The following is a 20,400-nucleotide window of genomic DNA, read 5'->3' on the forward strand; positions in this document are numbered from 1 at the left end:
GGCCTTATTCCCGCGGCCAGCGGAGCACTTTCGGTTAGTTATGGGCTTATCTGCCCTCGCTGGCCTCTGAATTTCCAGGAGGGACTGAGCATGGTACCTGGCTGATCAAATCTCCCATCAGCGCCCTCACCTGATATTTATTGGGCCACTCCCGCTTCCTTGGGTTAAAATGGGGATATTATTCACAGTACCTTTTGAGGCTGAAGGAGTTAACAGGAGTAAACCCCGGGGACCGACTCTGACACAGAGTGAGCATTTGGCAAGAGTTATTTATTGTCCTTCTTGCTGATGCTGTTGTCGTTTGAACATCTATTTAATGTACTAAAGTGCTTTCCTTGAAACAATTATGTGAGATGATAAACCAGCCGTAATCATGATAACACTTAACAGTTATTGAGTAGCTAATCAAATGCCAAGTTTGGAGCTATTTAAAAAATGCATTATCTCATTTTCATGGCAGCCATAGGAGATAGAGACAATTCTCAATTCAGAGATGTAGGAACTGGCTCAGAGAGGTTGAGTGATCAGCCCACGGTCACCCAGCAAAGAAGTGACGGAGCTGGGATTTGAACCTGAAACGCTCCGACTCCAGGGTCCTAACCTGTACTTCATGGTGGGCAGCCTTGTGTTCATCTCAAGAGAGAAGTAACAGGAAGGGCAGTGCTCAGTTTGTGGAATCGAAGGCACGTAACTGACGTATTCGGACTGAGATTCGCAATGAGCATTTCCTCTGAGGTGCTGGGCAGGGTGCTGGCTGGGGTCCGGTGTACACTTCCCAAGCACCAGGAGGGACTCGGGGATGGTCAGGTGTCCAGGCGAGCCTCTGAGGGCCAGTTTTGTCGCTGTGGTCAAACGGGTCTGGGACCTGGACGCACCGTGAGGCCAGGCCTGCCTCTGTCCCCGGGGGTGTGACGCAGCTCCTCAGACCACGCGTCATTCAGGCCCAGGCTGGTGACCGCTGCGAGGCGTGGGCTCTGGGGTCCCCGCAGCAGGTCCTGCTGGAGTCTGGTCAGCGGAGGCCCCACCGGGAGGAGCTGCAGGGCCCGGGAGGCTGCGGGGCCTCTTCCAGGGCGAGCAGGCTCTGGAGGGTAAGAAGGCCCCACGTCGGCCGCGTGACTGAAGGACGGAGAAAGGCTGCCGGTCTTTCCGCAGGGACAGACGCGCGGGAGGGCTGGCAGGCAGGGTTGATGTTTTTCCTTTGGGTTTATGAGTTTCATTGATTTTCTCAGAAAGAAAAGACTGCCCTTTGACCCTGTTCCCGGGAGCAGGAGCGGATGAGGACCCTGGCAGCTGTGTGGAGGCAGATGACCGGGGCTGATGCCCGGGGAGGTCAGGAGGCAGCCAGGCTGGAGGGTGAAGGCGGGCAGCCTCCCACCTGAAACCCCGCACTCGCCGACTCCCCAGCCCCACCTCCCCATCTGCCACCAAGCCGACCCCTAAGCCTCCTTCCCGCCTGTCTGTCCCTCCACAGGACACTGCCCCGCAGACACTGCCCCCACCCCACATGCCACCTTTCCCTGACACAGACTCCTAAGTCACCCCTCCACCCACTCTTGTGTTCTTCCAACATCTTCTCTGAACCAGCAGGACTGTCTTCCTGCATTGATGGGATCATCGTCACCTCGGTCCTCGTGAAATCCTTCAGTCACTTTCCATTACCCTTGAGATAAACACAAAAAATCCTTGGCCTCTGGAAACACCCCAAATATCCATCCAGGGCTGAATGGATAAAAATGTGGTATGACACATAATGGAATACTATACAGCCTTGAACAGGAAGGGACTTCTGCCAACTCACAACCATGGGAGGGAACCCTGAAGACTGGAATAAACCATATGCTGTCGGAGTCCATATAAGCCAATTATCTAATGTAGACATGCTCATAGAATGAGAAAGTAGGATGGTGGTTGCCAGTGGTGGGGGGGAAAGAGGAAGTAGGATGTGCTATTCGGTGGGCATAAAGTCTGACTGTAGAAGATGAATGAGTTCTAGAGATCTGCTGTGCACCATTGTCCCTACAGTCAACGACATACTGTACACTTAAAATGTGTGAAGGGTAGATCTCGTATTAGATATCCTTACTACCACCAAATATAATGACAGATCATTAAACGAAGCCTGACCATTACTCACTATTTTAAAGTTGAAATCTGATGCACAAACCAAACTTTATATGCCCAGTTCACCTGGGAAATAGGCTTTTTCTAATTTGTTCCAGCAACAAGATAAGCTACGTGTTCATGATGAATAAATGCTGGAAAGGTATTATCGATCTCACGATTTGACAATCGATTGTTCCTGTTTGTGGAATCATTTGGCTGAGTTTAATTCACACACGATTTGTGACCAAATTGGACAATGTTAATATGAAAAAACAAAGGTTTTTACATGAAGAACATTTTCTGGGTGGTCTTCTGTGCCCTCTGGGTCTTGCCCCGGGCCCCGCTTGCCCACCCTACTTCCCCGCTGCACTGTGGCCACTGACTCCTGGCCAGCTATTTGGAAATGTCCAGTTCCTTCCCACTTAGGGACTCGAGGTCTCATGTGGCTTCTCACAGCCCTAATGGACACCGTCCTGCAACCTCAGCTAGACCCACGTTGCGCTCCTCGCGCTGGCTAAGCTTGGGTCTGCCTGTGACCCTGCGTCCTGTGCCTGTCCAGCCGGCCGGAGGGCTTGGACCACAGGGCAGTGCGGGTTCTGTCCTGCTCGCCACTCGTCCCCTGTGCTTAGGAGGCTGAGCGCACCCTGCGAGGGTCTGTGGGTTCTTAGGAGGCTCCGGACCCCATGCCCGGTGTTACCAATACCAAGGGAACGAGCAGCAGCCTCTGCCTGGAAGTCGGCTGGCCCGACCTCTGGTCTGAGCCTGACGTGAGGAGATGAGCCCTGATGTGCCCCCTGACCCAGAATCGTCTAGTGAGGAAGGAGCAGGGAGGGATGGGGAAGAAGGAGGCGGCAAGGAATGCGCGGAACGATCCACGGGGAGGCGGAGGGAGCAGAACTCCGCTGAGGAGTCTGGGATGGATCCTTGAGGAGTTGGCCGTGGATCTCACCTGATAGAGTCCTAAAGGATGAACGGTGTTCGCCGGAAGTTCGAGCTGGGAGGAGCATCCTCTCACTGGGTGGTCTCGGTGAGGCCAGGGGCCGGGATGGATGGGAATGCTGTAGTCGGAGTTCAGCCGAAGGATGGTCAGGCCTGACCTGGTTAGGGCAGAGCGGTCGGCCGGGAGGGCGTGGCCTCCAGAGATGCTCCCTGGGCTCTGGATTCCAGGGGCTGTTAGGACTATGTTAGACCATAACAGAATTCTAATCAGGAGTCACCTAGATAATGCAGATATCTTTTATCTACTAACAAGAAAACCGAGGCAGACACTCCACGGTGGATCGACAATACGATTATGTCATTAAAGACTCAGACATGCTCTGGTATATATTCTGATCTTCACTATTTCAGCTTTTTATATTCATATTTGTTGTCTCATGGTTACAAGATGGCTGCCATTGCCCTAGGCATATCCCTTCAAAGACAGGAAGGAGAAGGTGAGCAGGGAATGCCTGGGCACTAAGAAAAATTTATTTCACTTATTTCTCTAATTAGGGTGGACATTCTTTTTTTTTTTTTTTTCAGAATTTCCCAGAAAACAGTTGGTGATGTTTCAATGGCTAAGAAGGTTCCAGAAGGAGAGCTGGGAAATCAGGTGTCCAGAAAAGGGAAACAGGTGTCATGATTAGCTCACAGTAATCATGATTCACATTATGAAACTTGTGTATTGCCCTGTAAGCAAAACTGAGATGTTGTTAGGCGAGAGGATTAACTATTTGGTAGACCATCTCCGGTGTCTCCCAGAGGGTGGAAGGTGGGACTTGGTTTCATTGGAACAGTCTCTCCTGGAAGTGAAAAATGGCGGCCACCTCTTGGCTCCAGTGCTCTGCAAACTACGGCTTCTTCCAGCTGAGCCTGCTGCTCTTTGCTCGTACATTCCCAAGAAGATGATTATGCAGAACAGCCAGAGCTTCCTTGTTTTTGAGAATATTCTCAAGAAATAAGGCTGCCTTCATAATTTGTTTTCGTGGTATGGGCCATTTGGTTGCAAAACGACATTCTGGTCATAGCGCGATACTTCCCTTCCTCATTTACATTCACTGTTGGTTTAATTATGCTTTTCAGTCAGAATACTTATTAATTTTATAGACCTACCTGAAAATTAAATTGGATAAACTCCTTTTGCTGGGTACCTTGAAAAATGTGTTTTTCCAAGCTGTTGCTAGAGCTCCCCCCTCGGCCCTGCGTGATTTCTTTCCTCTTTAAGTTCATTTGCAAATAACACTGTGAGGGTTTAAAGGGCGTTCGTCATTTCTGAGCAGAAGGAACAGGGCAGAAGTGCAGGCTGATTCGCAGCAAGCAGGAGGACAAGGAAGAAAATAGTCAAATATCTCATTTTCTCATTGGAGAGGGAGTCAATGCATAAGGCATAAAATGTCCCTTAGGAGTCAATGAATCTGTGCAAAAAACTCTCTGGGGCACTGTGAGGAATCAGGAACCTCAGAGAGCAAAAGAGGCCGTGGGGTGGGGGCCTCCCCCACTCATCAGGGATGAGGGGGCTCCACAGGAGGGTGTCCGGTGCATTTACTCATTAAACATTTACCAACATTGGCTGTGTCTCGGGCACCCTGGTGCTGGAAATGCAATTAAGACGTGAAACTCACTCTCAAGCAGTTCACATTTTCATAGGATAGACAGGCAAAGGCACAGTGATAATAAAGCTCAGCCAGAGTTTTGACTGACAAGATCACAGAACCCTGGGAGGGCCAGAAACAGGGCAACGAACCCAGGTCTGGAAGTCCTACAAGGAGAGGAACCACATCTATGCTACTCTGTGCAGTCACAGCCCTGCCGAGCCCGGTGCCTGCCATATGGATGCTCAATGATTAGTTGTTGAGTTGAATTGGATTAAAGAGAATCAGTCCTGGGGGCAGGTACCAATCAAGTGATATTAATTGCTATAAAAAACAGACCCCCAAAGCACGATGGTTATAACACAGTAGAAGCGTGTGTGTGTGTCTGCTGTGTTTTTCTTTCCCAAATATGAGACCGAATTCTAGATGACAGAGGGTATCCTCCCCAAACTGTCATTCAAGAACCCAAGCTCCTTCCATCTTGTGGCTCTGTCGCCTTCTAAGGTCCCACTTCCAGTTGATGAGCAGAGAGAGAGGGGAAGGAGAGACCTTGGTTTGTTTGGAAAAGAGAGGGAAGCTTAATGCCACAATTCAAAGGGACACCCCATCCTTCTTGCACTGACCTTGCTATTGGCTGTGTTATAAGGTCACAGCTGACGGCAAAAGAGGTGGGGAAGTATGGTCACCAGATGGTGTGGCCAGGGGGACAGGACACGGTTGGTGAGGACATTACTGACTTCTGTATGGATAGAAAACGGATCAGAGGGACTGTCCCGGTGGTCTGGAGATGGATAGCAGGCGCCACAGTGACAGGAGAGGATCACGGCAGCAGAAAGGTCAGCTGGAGGAAAGAACAACCCGGGAGGGGGCTGGGCGTGGCTCCGGGATAGAGGGCTGGCCCAGCACGTGAGGCCCTGGGCTCCCTCCGCAGCACTGCAGCCGGGGACTAGTGATCGGTGAGGAATCTTGTGCCCAGGGAGATGAGGTTGTGGTTAAGTGATGGGAAAGATTTTGCGTCATGCCAAGGAGTTTAGACCTCATCCTGAGGGCAGCGGGGAGCCGTGGAAGCATTCTGAAGAGAAGGGCAGCGAGGCCAGCTCTGTGTCTGAGAAGGTCGCTCGGGTCTGCTGTGGAATTGCAAGGGACCACAAAGACACACTGAGACAGAGAGGCCTGCAGACTTGAAACACCTGGGAGGTGAAACTACAGGGCTCGGTGGCTGAGAGCCTGTGCAGCCACCTCTTTGTCCTTCCCATGAACTTCGTCCCCCTGTCTCCTTGTTTTGAGTCCCCTGCTGAACTTCTCCACCTGAACGCTCAGCCCAGGCCCAGTGTCCCGACCAGCCTGGCCCTGGGGCGTTAGCCTTGGCACCACTCCCTGGGGCTAGCTGATGTCATGCCATTTCAACCTGCAGCTCTGGCAGCGGAAGATTAGTACTGAATTCCTAAACTGCAGATGATAACTTAGAATTTATCTGGGAATCCAAACTTATAGGTTCAGCCATTGTTCACTTTATAGCCGGCAATAAATCGACGGCCACATTTTTCTGAACAGACATTCAGAGATACATAAAGTTTTCTAGGGGTGAGCTTTAAGTGGACAGTCAAAGCTGGGGGAAGTGAGCGGTGGAGTCTGGGTCACACCAGCCCTCTCGATAGCCGCGGCGGTCACTGGTCTTCCAGAGCACCGTGCTATCAACATGACTCCATGCAGAGCTTTTTAAAATGGGGAGAAAAATGGCAACGAAACCCAGGCTGACCCTGGGGGTGAGCTCCTACACTGTGACATTAGAACGCGGGGGGCCAGATCTTCCCTCCATCGCTTCCTAGTCGCGTGATCGTTGAGTCACTCTACTCCTCGGGAGTTCAGTTTCATAGACGGAGGTGACAATGGCTTCAATACTGCAAGATTGTCCTGGGATTTAATGAGATGATACGTACCCAGCTCCTGACCTATCATAAGAGCAAATAAGCATGATATCCATTGGTGAATGACTGAGTCCTCCCCAGCAAGGTGCTTCATTCAGCTTTCTGTGATATTTGACCACACTAATGATGAGCCTTACTAAAGGAATTTAGATATTTCAATACATGCATTTAATGTTTCGATAAATATTTTCCGAGTGTGTATTATATGCCTGGTACTGGGGACACGGAAGTGAACCAAAAAGACCAGGCTTCCTACTCAAATTGAGATCTCATTGCAGTGACAGAGACAAAGGATGAATAAATAACAAACAAAGATACAAGGTGATGCTAAGTGGAAATAAGTGTCATAAGAACAAAGTGGGAGGGAGGAAGAGAGAGAGAGTGATAGGAGATGCTTTTAGGTAGAGCAGAGGGCTCAGTGGTGTGAGGAGTGAAAGGGTGAGAGAAGAGGCAAAGGAACAAGGAGCTGAGGAAGGAGGAGGCAGGTGGTGGAATGAGCCTCCAAGGAGGTTTCTGTGGAGATAAAGTGTGCATGCTGGGTTTAGACCTTCCAGACGCACCGCAAAGTGCAGGCATCCAGACAAGCGGGCACCAGAGCAAAAGTACACAGCAGGAAGGGGGACCATAGTTAGAAGGTGACATAATGGAATGAAAAAGCAAACAAAAGACGTGATGGCAGAAGCTGTTTCCTTGAAATGATCCCCAGGTTGATTAACTCTTAGCCAAACTGATGGAACAACAGGAGAAGAACTAGACACCAGTGCCAGGAATACAGGCAGAGCGATATCTAAAGGTCCTACAGATGCTGAAGAATTAACTGTATGCCAGCAAATATGACTGGTGAGACAGAGAAATTCCTTGAAAAATAAAACTCGCCAAAATTGACACATGATAAAAAGGAAATTCTGATTAGTCCTATCTAATAAAAAGATTGAATTGGTTTTCAAAAACGCCTCTATAAACACACAAACTCCAGACCCAGGTTTCACTAGTGACTTCTGGTAAGTTCTAGTGTTTCTGGTTGTTTCCAGTGATATGGATGGAACCTAGGGCCTCATGTGTGCTAGGCAAATGCTCTACCAATGAGACACACCCCAGTCCTCTAGTCAGTATTTAAGGAAAGAATGATAGTGATCTTCTATTGGCTTTGTAAGAAAATTGAGAACAGAACAATTTCAACTTGTTTTATGAAGATAGCAAAACCCTCATACCAGAACTTGATAAAGATATGAAAAAATATTTACAGGGATATCCTTTATGATTAAAGTACTTCATAAAATGTTAGCACATTTAATAAAAATATGGAAATATGATAATCTATCATGAACAAATACAGTTTATCTGAGTATACAAGAATTAAAACTACTCAATAAACTATTATAACATTGAATAAAATATACAAATATCATGAACAAATATAGTTTATCTGAGGTATGAAAGGTTGGTAGCATTCAAAAAATCAATATAATTCATTTTTTAATAGAATAAGGAGAAAAACCACATGACTATTATTTTAATAGCTGCAGAAAAAGCATTTGATAAGTTAGCACACATTTATTATTGAAAACTCTCAGCAACTCAGGGATGTGAAGGCATTTAATCAAGTTGGCAAAGGATATTGCTAGAAAACTCAGTTAAATATTACATTTAATAGTGGAAGACTTAATGCTTTTCCACAAAGAGTGAGGAAAAGGAAGGATGTTCTTAGCACTTTACTCGACATTGTACTAGAGATCATAGCCATTTCAATAAGTAAAGAAAGGGAAATGAAACCTAGCTCTACTTGCAGATGACACAATTATTTATGTAGAAAATATTAAGCCCCAAAGCACCTACTAAAGTAGTAAGATGTGTCAGCAAGGGTCCCAGACATACAATTAAGGTCACAAAAATTAGTTGTGTTTTTGCATAAACACAGTAAACAATTAGAAAATGAAAGTAGCAAAAAAATCATGTAACTCTTAGGAATACATTTGACAAAATATATATAAGATCTTTAAACTGGAATCTAGAAAACATCCCTAAAATTAAAGAACAACAAATAAATGTAGAGATATACCATGTTCATGGATTGGAAGACTCAACACATGTGGTAGAATGGCCATTCATTTTTTACCTTACCACAACACACAAGTGTACACACATGCACACATTCATGCACAGCATACTCAAGTTGCTTCCTTCACAGCAGGTCTGCGAGCCACCCAACTCACAATTGTTAATATTGTACTTTTCTTGAAAATGACACCAAAGATACAGGCAACAACAACAAAAATAAAGACAAATCAGACTTTGTGCAAAATTTTAGAAAGTGTGCATCAAAAGACAATATCAATGCACAGAATGAAAGAAAGCACTTTAAAACCATATATCTGAAAAGGGGTTAATAATTAGAATATATAAAGAACTCCCAAAGCTCAACCACAACAAACCCTAAACAACTCAAATAAAAACTGGACAAAGGTAGGATCTGAATAGACACTTCTCCAAAGAAGATAAACAAATGGTCAATAAAAACATGGAAAGACCATCTGCATCACTAATCATTAGGGAAACGCAATTCAAAACCACAGTGAGATGCCCCCTCCCTTCCATTTGGATGGTTACCACCAAAATCATGGAAAAGAGCAAGTGTTAACAGGACCAGGGAGTAATTACAACTCTCATGCACTGTTCTTAGGAATATGAAACAGAAAAGTCACTGGAAGACAGGATGTTGGTTCCCCAAAACATTAAAAGTGTCGAAATCAGCATTTCATCACCAGAACCAGAAGATCTGGAAAGAACAACTCAGAGGAGGAAAAGCTTATCTGGGGCTCATGGTTTCCAAGTCCCCATCCATAGATGGTGGACTCCATTGCTCTGAACCCAAGGTGAGGCAGAACATCAAGACAGAAGGGCATGGCGGAGGAAAGCAGCTCAGGACACAGCAACCAGGAAGCAGAGAGAGCTCCATTCAGCAGGACAGAAAATATAGACCCCCAAAGGCACAGCCCCAGGGACCCACCTCCTCCAACCACACCCTATCTGCTACAGGTACCACCCAGTTAATGCCTATCAGTGGATTAATGCAGTGACTCAGTGCGTTAATTTCACCTCTGAACCTTCTTGCATTGTCTCACACGTGAGCCTCTGGGGCCACCTCATATCTAAGCCATAGCATCGTGTGACCCAGTGATTCTGAATGTGAAGTCAAAAGAATTCAAAGCATGTTCTTGGAGAGATATTTTTGCACTCTCGTTGCTGGCCCCATTAGTCACAATAGCTGAAGGGAAGAAGCAGCCAAGGACACGTGAACAGATGAGCAAAATGTGGTATCAACACGCAATGGCATGTTATTTAGTCATAAGAGGAAAGAAATTCAGACCCCACAACCTGGAGGACCTTGGTGGTCTGATGCTAAGTGGAACTGGCCCGGCAGGAGAAGACCGAACGATTCCCCCACGTGAGGGAGTTAGATAGAAAGTTACGGGGACAGGACAAGGAGAGGTGGGTTCAAGGCTGGGGTATGGGAAACGGAGGGTTCCTGTTGACAGGCGCCGTGTTTGAATTTTGGAGAACGAAGGAGCTCTGGAGGTGGATGGCGGAGAAGTCTGCCCCCTATTAGGAATGTCCCCTTGAAACGGCTAAGATGATGGACTTTGTTTTGTGTATTTTATTACAACAGCAGTAGGAAAATAAAACTCTCCATGCGACAAAAATAGACTACTTGAAGAAGAGACAACAGACAGCAGCTGCCTAATGCTCGCGGGAGACCTGCTCCTGGGATCATCACGAGGTGGGCCGCAGCCGATGGACATCCCACTACCTGAGGGGACCAGACAGCCACGGACCTCGCAGGCATCCAGGGTGGTGACGGACACTGACGTATGCCTTCCATCACCAGAGTGTCCCGGGGAGGGAGGGCGGGTGTGGGCAGCTCCGTGGGGCCCTCCTGGGCAGAGTCGGAGAGCAGGGAGAGGAGAGGCTTCGGGTTTGCTCCGAAGCGTTGGGGAACATCTGGGCACTGCAGGACTGGTGCCCGCTGGCTGCGCCCCAGGCCGTGGGCAAAGCCGAGCTACTGCATCCCTGGGGCACAAAGGGGTGACCCTTCTACCCCTCTCGTGCTCTGCTTGATGAGAGGAGAAGGAGGAGGAGAGAGAGGAGGAGGAAGACAAGGGGAGGAGGGGGACCAGGAGGAGGAGGACCAGGAGGAGGAGGAGGGAGGGGAGGAGGAAGGAGACGGAGGGGAGGAGCCCGGAGGCGGCCCCAGCCCACACCTGGCTGGTGTGTCCTGGGCTCCTTACACCTGCCAGCTCATTTACTCCTCAAAACCAGGCCTCTGAGGTGGGTATCATATTCCTAATTCAAACATCAGGCAAGGGCGGCGCAGGGAGGGCCACCTTGCCCAAGGTCACGTGGCTGAGAGCTGGGCTCAGTCTGATCCTGAAGGAACATTCTGCCTGGTGCTCCTCAGTGCCGTGGGGCCAGGGCACCCGAGCATTCGACGCCTTGTCCAGAGACCTTTCATGGTCGTCTTTTTAAATTTTTGTCTTGCTTTCCCTCCAACTAGTTTATAGTCTTTAATAAGTGGGTTCGTGTCGGGGAACAGCATAAAGAAGACATAATCGGATGAGGACGTAAGGCAGGTTGAAGGACTTGGAGATTGGTAGACATACCTGGGAAACGCATAATCGGAAACTGGAATCACAGGTAGGGGTGGCGTTAACAGAGCAGCCCCGCAGGTTGAAATTCCGTGAGAGGTCAAAGCCACGCACCTGCCTGGGGGCAGCCTCCGTGTTGCCCGGGGCACCTCTGACCAGCACCCAGGTCTTATTCTGTAGATACCATTGAAAAAAATAGGAACAAAAGTAACTTTAAATCCACCCATGGAACTAATCACGAGCACCGGGTACTCACCCCCTGCCCCCAGAGCAGCCCCTCCGTGCAGACGTCCCTAAGAACCCAGGATGCACTAGGACAGCACTTCAGTCACAGACGAGAGGCTGGAAGGCCGCCGAGCCCCGGAGCTCACGCCCGCCACGCAGTTGGGGAGCAAGAGGGAGAGCTGCCTGCCCACTGGACGGTGTCCTGCGACTGAAGAGTCTGAGGAGGCACGTGCATGTGAGTCCAGCCGGCAGGGACACCCGGGGGACCTGAGGGGGAAGGATGGTCGTAAGGCTGCTGTCCCAGAGGAAGTTAGACCAGCCCTTTAACTACGACGCCTTAAAGGGGAGGGGTCCCTGTGAAAACGCAGCGAATGAAAACACCAAAGAGAAAATGAGTGAGAAGAAGGCGGGGTGCCATGGAGATCAGCTCAGGGGCTGGCGGCTCTGAGGGCCGTGCCGGCAAGGTGCCTCCTCCTGCTCCACTTCTCCTTCTTCTGTCCCTCCCTGTCTCCTTCTCTCTCCCCTCTATACTCTCTTTTGCCTTCTGTCCTCCTTTCTTTGAAACAGGATCTAAGTTGCTGAGGCTGGCCTTGAACTTGTGATCCTCCTGCCTCAGCCTCCCTCGCGGCTGGGATTACAGGCGTGCACCACCATGCCTGGCCCTCCTTTCCTTCTGTCTTTGCTCCCTCTCCCTCCTCCTCCCCTTGCTGGGGTCTTCCATGTGCTGCTTCCTGAGAGGCAGAGGTAACCTCTCCTCCCTGGGAGCCCTCACCTCCCGCTGCTCTCTGACCGGCTCCCAGCCTCACTCCCTGACATCAGCTGACGGTCCTGGGAGACAGCTTTCCTGATCCGCCGACTCCCCAGCAGCACGTCGCTTCATGTTTTCTGACATCATTCAGATCCCTCGCCTCCTCTGTGGACAGTGGGGATGCCGCCCAGCCCCTGGGACCGCTCTTCCCTGGGGATCCTGGCCCCAGTCCCTCACCAGGTCCCTCCCACTGACCTGCTCTGGAACCCAGCTTCCTCTCCACCTTGGGCCAGAATGATGAACCCTGGTATTCCCCACACCCCACTCTCCCTGTCTCAGCCCCACAAGACCCTCTCCAGTCCCCCGAGATAGGGGACGGACGTTGCTTTCTATGATGCAAAACCACCCGACAGCAGGGATGGTGTCTCGTTGTGTGTGTGCCCTTGACGCTTATGGCTGACACGACAGTTCACTTAGGATCACTCTAAAACACGGCACGACTGTAAATTTAACCTCTCTGGCCTCTTCTGCAGCATGTCGTGGGAGCAGCCGCTGCGCGTTCATCACCTAGGAGTGACTAATGATGTGGGCACACGTCCCTCGGCTCCCATCCGGGTCCAGCCCACGGATCGGCCTCTGTGTGGTGGCAGCACTTCCCCCCAAGATCGCGGGCTGAGTACCCCAGGCCGGCCGCTTGATGACCCTCGCCTGCCTGCGGGGCCAGGGGCGCGCTGGGCGTTGCCGGGAGCCTCAGTGTTCCCGCCCCCCGGGGGTCACTGCGTCCTTTCTAGTAGCCGGTCCTGCAGAACCCCCGCAGGTGCGGGGTCCACGCCCATTTCCCGCCTCCGTGATGGCGCGCCAACCTCGCGCCCTGCGGGCTCAGTCCTGGGAGAGGCTGCCGAGGTCGGCACGGTTTTCCTGCAAACGCTGGGCGGACACCCTGCCCCGCGCTACCTGTGTGCTTGCACCGTGGCAGGGAAGGGGCAGGACGCTGATCTTCCCGCAGCGTGGACCCCGAGCTCTTGGGCGAGCGGGCAGGATTTCCTGGCTCTCGGCGTCACCAGGATGCGCGCCCGGTGCCCAGCCCTGGTGGTGTTCCGCCGGCGCCCACTGACCTATGGGTGATGTCCCACGCAGGCCAGGGCTCCCAGCCTCCCAGCACTGCCCGGATGGGGCCCTGCTGGAGGAGCGGGGCTCCTGGGGTCCCCGGATCCACCCTGGCTTGGAGACGGGGCCCAGAGCCCGGGGGTGCTCAGGCTGCCAGCTCGGCTGCCATTTCCCATCTGTGTTTCTATTTTCCCTGCGAGAGTCGCTTTATTGATCTCATTAATTCCTTTCCCGTCTTTGGCTCGAGAAGGTGATATGATCCACGCTTTAATGCCTCCTGTGCTTTGCGAGTTACAGGATTTTAATGGAGGGATGTTTTCTGTTTCCTCCAACTCACGGCAGAAGCCTCGAACTGTCCTTTGTTTAAATGGCCGGGGAGTTGTCTGTCCTGGGGGGTCCGTTCACCAGGGCCTGAGGTCCACAAACAGATGGAGAATTTCCTCTCTGCTGAGAGAATTTCAAGTGAAACGGAGCCAGGAGTCCTCCACCTGGACACTGATTTTTGAGTTCCTGAAGGCAGTTATAGGTTTCCTAATGAGGGGATTTTTATTTAGTTTTTCTTTTACGGCAATTATATTTGACAATTTTTTCTCCTCTTGTTTGAAAACAAGTTTGAGGAGGTCTTAAAGGGAACCATCTGAGGGATTCTGTAGTTCAGTAAGGGTGTTGTAAAAACGAAATCTCTTGCTCCGTTGTCAAGACGAAGGAAAGTCTCCAATGCAGGTTCTTTTAGTTCGATAACTAATTAAAATCACAGCTACCACTAACAGGAAAGTTTCTCCTGATCTTATCTGCCACTTTGAACTCTGAGAGAGAGAGAGAGAGAATTAACTGGTTTTCCACAGACAGCCACTCCTGGAGCAGGATCTCCCTGTCATTATAGGTCACCCCAGACCCTAATAAAGCGTGTCTGGAGCAGGCGCCCACTGAATGTTGACTGTGGAGCAAAATGAGCAAGCTTTTATTTTTTCCCTTAAGATTTGTTATCGAAGTATAAAAGTGTACAAAGGCGCACACGTTTTAAGTTCAGGCAGATGATTTTCGAAACTCTGGAATCACTTGCAAAAGCAGAGGCCCCGCTGAGACACAGAGCCATGTGGCGACCCCAGAAACCCTCCTCGCACCCTTTCCGGTGGGTCCTCATCCCCAGTGTCACTTCCATGCCTGGACCAGACCTGCTCTGGGGCTCCGGAGGGTGTCTGTCTTTGTGTCTCTCCTTCCGTTCAGCCTGAGGGGGCCGGAATCCATCCCGGGGGTGCACGCAGTTCCAGTCTGTTGGTTCTGGTTGCTGTGCTGGTTCTATGGAGGGTGTTTCCCCTGAGCTCGTATGTTGGAGCCCGAATCCCCGACGGGCTGGTGTCTGGAGGTGGGACCTTGGGGAAGAGCTTCGGGTCTGAGGCAGTCCTGAGGGTGGCTTCTGATGGCATGGTGGCCCAATACCTCCCTGAAAAGAGGGCCCTCTCTCCCTCCTCCTTCTAATGTAAGCACCAAGGAAAATGCATTTGGCTTTAATGGGAAGACGGCCATCTGCAAACCAGGAAGTGAGCCCTCACCAGATCCAGATCTGCTGGGCACCTTGATTTTGAACTTTCAGCCTCCAGAACTGTGAGCAAGAGTTGTCACTGAGCCACCGGCCTGTGATATTTTGTGACAGCAGCCCAGGCTCCCAAGAGCGGAGTGGCAAGGCACCGTAACTGATTTATTCTCCCGCCAGTGGGCAGTTGGCAGTTTCGGGTTTGGAGTTCATTAAGATGCAGTGCTAGAGGTAACCTCATACACGGTTTGTGGTGGTGTGTGTTCTTCTGTTGGATTAAAACCCTGGGAGTGGAAACACTGGATCATTAGGTGTGTGTATGTTCAGCCTCGGCAGAAACTGTAACTACCGAACATCTTTCCAAAGTGTTTGTACCCATGAACATGCCAGCAACACTGGAGAGTCCTGCTAGCTCCATGTCCTTGTCGACACTTGATGTTGTCAGACTTTTAAATTTTAGCCCTTCTGGTAGGTGTGCAGTGAGATCTTGTGTGTGAGGGCATGTGTGTTATTTCCACCTCGTATATACCCTGCAACCACTCTTTGTCCTGCTTCCTAATGCCTGGTAGCCTCTAAACTATCTCGTTAGTAGAAAAAGACCGGGCAGGATGCAAACCTTACGCATCCTCACTCTTTACGCAGGGGAATGAAATGGTGGAAAATGAGCCACTGGACGAAGAAAGGGACTGGGATTATATAGGTCATTTTGAGGGTGGTCTAGTGAACATCCGTCAGTTTTGCTTAGACAGTCAGGAATGTGGGCCGTTTTGCTGAAGTTCAGTGGACAGTGCTGAAAACGAATTTTGCATCTGGAGAACATTTGTCTTGGGAGATGGAAGCTGTCGATGCATGATGTTCATTCTTACTCCCTTTTCTTGTCCCCAGTCTCACTATTTTGGGAATTTTTATTCTCCGTATCCATTATCCCTTATCTCTGTCATTTTGCTGTTTCAAGAATGTGCTATAATGGAATGGTCCAGTATTCCACCTTTTGAGATTGTCTTGTTTTTCCACTGAGCATGATTCTCTTGAGATCTACTCACCTCGTTGCTTGGATCTGAATTGCTCCTCTTAATGGCTGAGATGCATTCTGTGGGCGAACTGTAAAAAAACCTAAGTGGGGCATGCCTGTCATCCCAGCAGCTTGGGAGGCTGAGGCAGGAGGTTCGAGGGTTCAAAGCCAGCCTCAGCAACTTGGTGAGGCCCTAAGCAACTCAGTGAGACCCTGTCTCTAAATAAAATATAAAAAGGGCTGGGGATGTGGCCAAGGGGTTAAGTGCCCCTGAGTTCAATCCCAGGTTAAAAAAATAAAGAATAAAAAGAGCATCGGCACTATTTCCATCCAGTCGTCGGCAGGGGTTTCTTTCTTTCATACTCAAGGGACGAAACATTTTTTCACATGCTTTTCCATTTGTTCACTAATTCAACAAACATTTGCTGAGTACCAACTGCATGCCAAGCACCGTGCCAGATGTTTGGGAATCCGAGGGACTCACGGGGCTCGGTTTTATGGGGAGTTTCTCAGATTCGTCTGGGGTAACAGATTTATACACGTAACGGTGTGAATCTACATTGTGCACAACCACAGGAACGAAAAGATGGACCCCTTTTGTGTACAATGAATCAGAATGCAGTCTGTAAAAAATAAAAAAAATTAATAATCACATAAAAAAAAAAAAAGAAGACAATACAGCATTGCAGACGCAGGATAGAGTCACGCGTGCTTTTCAGTCAGGAATAAAGAAGGACAGCAGGGTGAGGACAGGGTGACCGGCACCCAGGAGGGGCTTGGCGGGGGCTTGAGGCACACGCTGCGTCTCGGGAGAGGAACGTCTGCCCGGCGGTGGTGCCTGAGGGAGGCCGGGTGAGGGAAGGACTTTCAGAGCGGCAAAGGCAGGTGTGGCCCGGACGCTGGGGTGGGAGACCATCTCCTGGATGCAGAACTCGGCCATGGCCACCTCCGCCTGGAAAGCAGACGGGCTGCGGGAGAGCCGGGGAGCCGGGGAGCAGCCACCCAGGGCCACACACTCTCACAGCAGAGACCCCCAGGCTGCAACCCACGCGCCGTCAGCAGGACCTAGGAGGACACTCCCGTCCTCTGGCCTCCAGTCACGCTGACCTTGAAGTTCCCCGGAGACGCGTGCGTTCCTGCCGGCCAAGGGTGATCTCCCAGTCTGCGCCTTTCACACGTCCGCGTTTCTGCCACACTTCTACACCTTGAGTGTGTACCCCAGAGATTCACCTGCTGTTGGCTTGCTCCTGGGTGTGGTGGTGTCGATCTGCTGGTCCTTTAACAAGTGGGCCTAGTTCCACCCTGGGGGATCATGAGGCCACTGTCCTCGAGTGAACTTGAGTGAATGCAGCTCTCTCAAGACCTGGTCAGCTCTCTCAAGAGTGGGTTGTCACAGAGAGGCCACCTCGTGTCCTTGGCCCTTCTGCACCTGGTCAGCTCCCTTCCGTTCTCCGCCATGTTGTGATGTAGTGGGGGACCTCGTTAGGATGCTGGCATCACGTGATTTGGACCCTCCAGCCTCCACAGCCATAAGTAAAATAAACCTCTCTACTTTATAAAGCACCCGGCCTCAGGTATTTTGTTTAAGCAACACAAAACGGACGAGAGCAATTTCTGCCTCTGGAGTACATGCCTCAGTTGTGCCTGGTAACGCGGAACACGCACACACCCAGGCACGCACTTGGGTGCTAGCCTTCCTTTCTTGTCCCTCAGCCTGAAATGGGAACGAGAGGGGTTCCCACGTGGTCGTGAGTGTTTGTGTCGCTCCTGCTGTGGGACGGACCTTCACCCCTCCCCTGACGGTGGTAGCCCTGCGCCCTAAGGTAGGCACCGCAGCCGCAGCCCCCGTAGCGTGCAGGGAGGTTCGGTGGCCCGTGCCAGGTCCCACCAGTGGCAGGCCAAGTCTCAGGTGTCCACGGCCTGGCGGTTGGAACCCTCATGGCAGAGAAAGGCACGGGGACTCTTCCTGGGAACGGAGAGGTCTTAAGGACACTGGGTTCAGCCGTGCTGGGGCAGCCCCCAAGTCAGGAGGCGTTCGGGGACAGTAAATCCAGAGATCCCGTCCCTACAGCAGCCAGGGGCTCGACTGCAAGCTCAGTCCCTTCAGAGGCTAGTGGGACTCACACCAGGTGCTCCCACCTGGGCCTCTGCTCTCACTTCTGTTCTCGGCAACGGGGTTTCCTTCCTGAGTCTTGTGAAGGGTTCCCGCCACCGGTCGGCAGGAGAGCCCGACACCAACCCCAGGCCCTGCTCTCTGACCGCAGCGTTTTCTCCCACTTCTGGACGCCGGCAGGTGCTGATTCCCTGCTGTGGGTCCCTTGTCTCCCCCCTCGTCCGTCCATGCCCGAACCCTCCCACACCTGCCTCGATTCCCCTGGTGAGTTTAAGGCTCCTTGCCACACGCCTCGGGGACACTGCCCATCTTCCTGAGTTCTCAACGCGAGTTGCAGATGTGTGTCTGTGTGTGTGTGTTTCTGTGTGTGTCCAACTACTTGATGAGCATCTCCTCTACTACAACTGAAGAGAGAGAGAACCGAGACGGTGTCTGTTTTCACGTAGCCTTTTCATTCCTCTGGTTATAGTCCCTGCACAGAGTAGGTGCTCAATAAATGCTCACAGAGTGGACGAGCCTATGGGTAAAAGATTTAATGCATTCATGAGTCCCCCGAGTGTCACCAGACTCTTCCGTAAGTGCATCCGTTCCCTGAGATCTCGGCCACCTCTGGTGTCACCCATTTCCGGAACACCAGGGCACAATCCTGCAGAGGGACGCACGGGGTTCCCTGGCCTTCCCGAGGCCAGGCCAGCCTGCCTGAAGTCTGTGCGTAGGTTTCTCTCTTTGACGTCCATCATCATCCCTGCGAGCCGGGGCCAGTGACTCTCTTTAACCAAGCCTGACGGACGGCTTCCTGAGTGGGTCATCTGTCCCCCGAGCTCAGCATTTCATCGGCACGGCCCACATGTCACTCAGAAATGGGGCAGGTTCATTCAGAGCGTGGCCAGCGGCTTCCTCTTTGGTGGCTGCTTTGCCTCTGTTTAGTGAGTGCATGAAAAACGTGCCTATTCATCACCAGCTTTTGAGTGGGAATAGTCGCTGGGTCTGTGCGTTTGCTTGGAATAAGGTGCTCAGCATGCGGAGCGCCTTCTGCCTGGGTCACCGTGACGTCTCCCCGCCACCGGGCCAGGGCCGTCATCTCAGCCTGACCTTTGAGGGCGGCGATCGCTTTTCTGGTCCTCCAGGGCCTCGTTCCGTGCACTGAGAACGCTCATGTGTGGAAGGAGGTCCTGGGATCCTTGGAAGTAAACGAGGCTGTCCACTACTCCTCCGGGTGCACCCTGGGGGCACCTGGGCATCACAGCGTGATTCCTACCCAGAGAGCGGAATTCCTATATGCATAGCCAGAAAGCATCGCACGGGCAAGGGCGGTCCAGTTTCACCCTGTGACCACGTGCCTTCCTGGGGCCCGGGAAGCCTAGGGGGCTGTCATGGCAGCTGTCCTCGGTCAAGGAGGCAACCGACCCTGGAGGCGCCACCTGTCACCTCGAAGTCCTTAGCCAACATTGACTCTGGACGGGAATTAAAGATTGCCGGGACCCTCTCTGCCCCAGACCTGGACAGCCTCCCAGCTGCGGGTTAGCAGAGCGCCCCGGGGACAGTCCTCTTGTTTCTGGCAGCGAAGCGAATGGACACGGGTCTCTCTTTCTGTTCGTAGTTATAAATAACACCACTTCTGAAAGATTGGGGATACGGCCGTGTTTTTTTTTTTTTTTTTTTAATGGTCAGGAAAATAATCTTTGTTTTTTTAAAGCCGGATTTCAACACCGGTCCTGAGAGAAATTGGCATCCCCCTGTGAAAAGCTATTTGAGACAGAACACTCCGTCCTGCTACTAAAAACACCCCTCACCTGTCAGGCCTGAGCTCCCACCGACAGCACCTGGAATGGCTTGCGAGGCCCGCGCGTCCCGGGGACGTCCCTCCTCGGGAGCCCGGTGAGATGGGCTCCTGGCTCCTCAGCGTTCTCTTCCGGCTTTCGCTGCCGAATTCTTCGGAATTTTCCGTTTGTGAAGGGAGATCTGGGCCGGGCCGCGCCCGGGCTCTATCACATCAGTCGGTATGAAGAGAAGTTCGGCCACTGGGCCAGTTCAGAACCTCGGGCGTCAGAGAGAGGTACTCGGATGAGCCGGGCCAGGTGAGGAACTGCCCGGGGGAAGGTCAGGCCCCGCCAGGAGGACAGCTGCTGTCCAGCTCCAGCTGGGCCACCTGGGAAAGCCAGCCCGGAGTTACCTGACCAGCTGACCTTTACAGAGAGGCCAGAAAACCGTGATTTTATGTAAAATATCCTAATGGCTTCAGTGTTGGCCTCTCGGTCACTTAAGTCAACAAAGCCAGAGTCGGCAGGACAGAGCGCCTGCATCCTGTGGGTCTGACCGTCCCTGAAGGTGCCCTGGAGGGCGGGAATGAAGGCTGATCGGCTACCCCGCCTCCCTCGTCCACCTCCCTCCCTGCGTCACGCGTGATGGCTCCT

Source organism: Sciurus carolinensis, chromosome 18 (assembly GCF_902686445.1).
Source record: "Sciurus carolinensis chromosome 18, mSciCar1.2, whole genome shotgun sequence".
Lineage (NCBI taxonomy): Eukaryota > Metazoa > Chordata > Mammalia > Rodentia > Sciuridae > Sciurus > Sciurus carolinensis.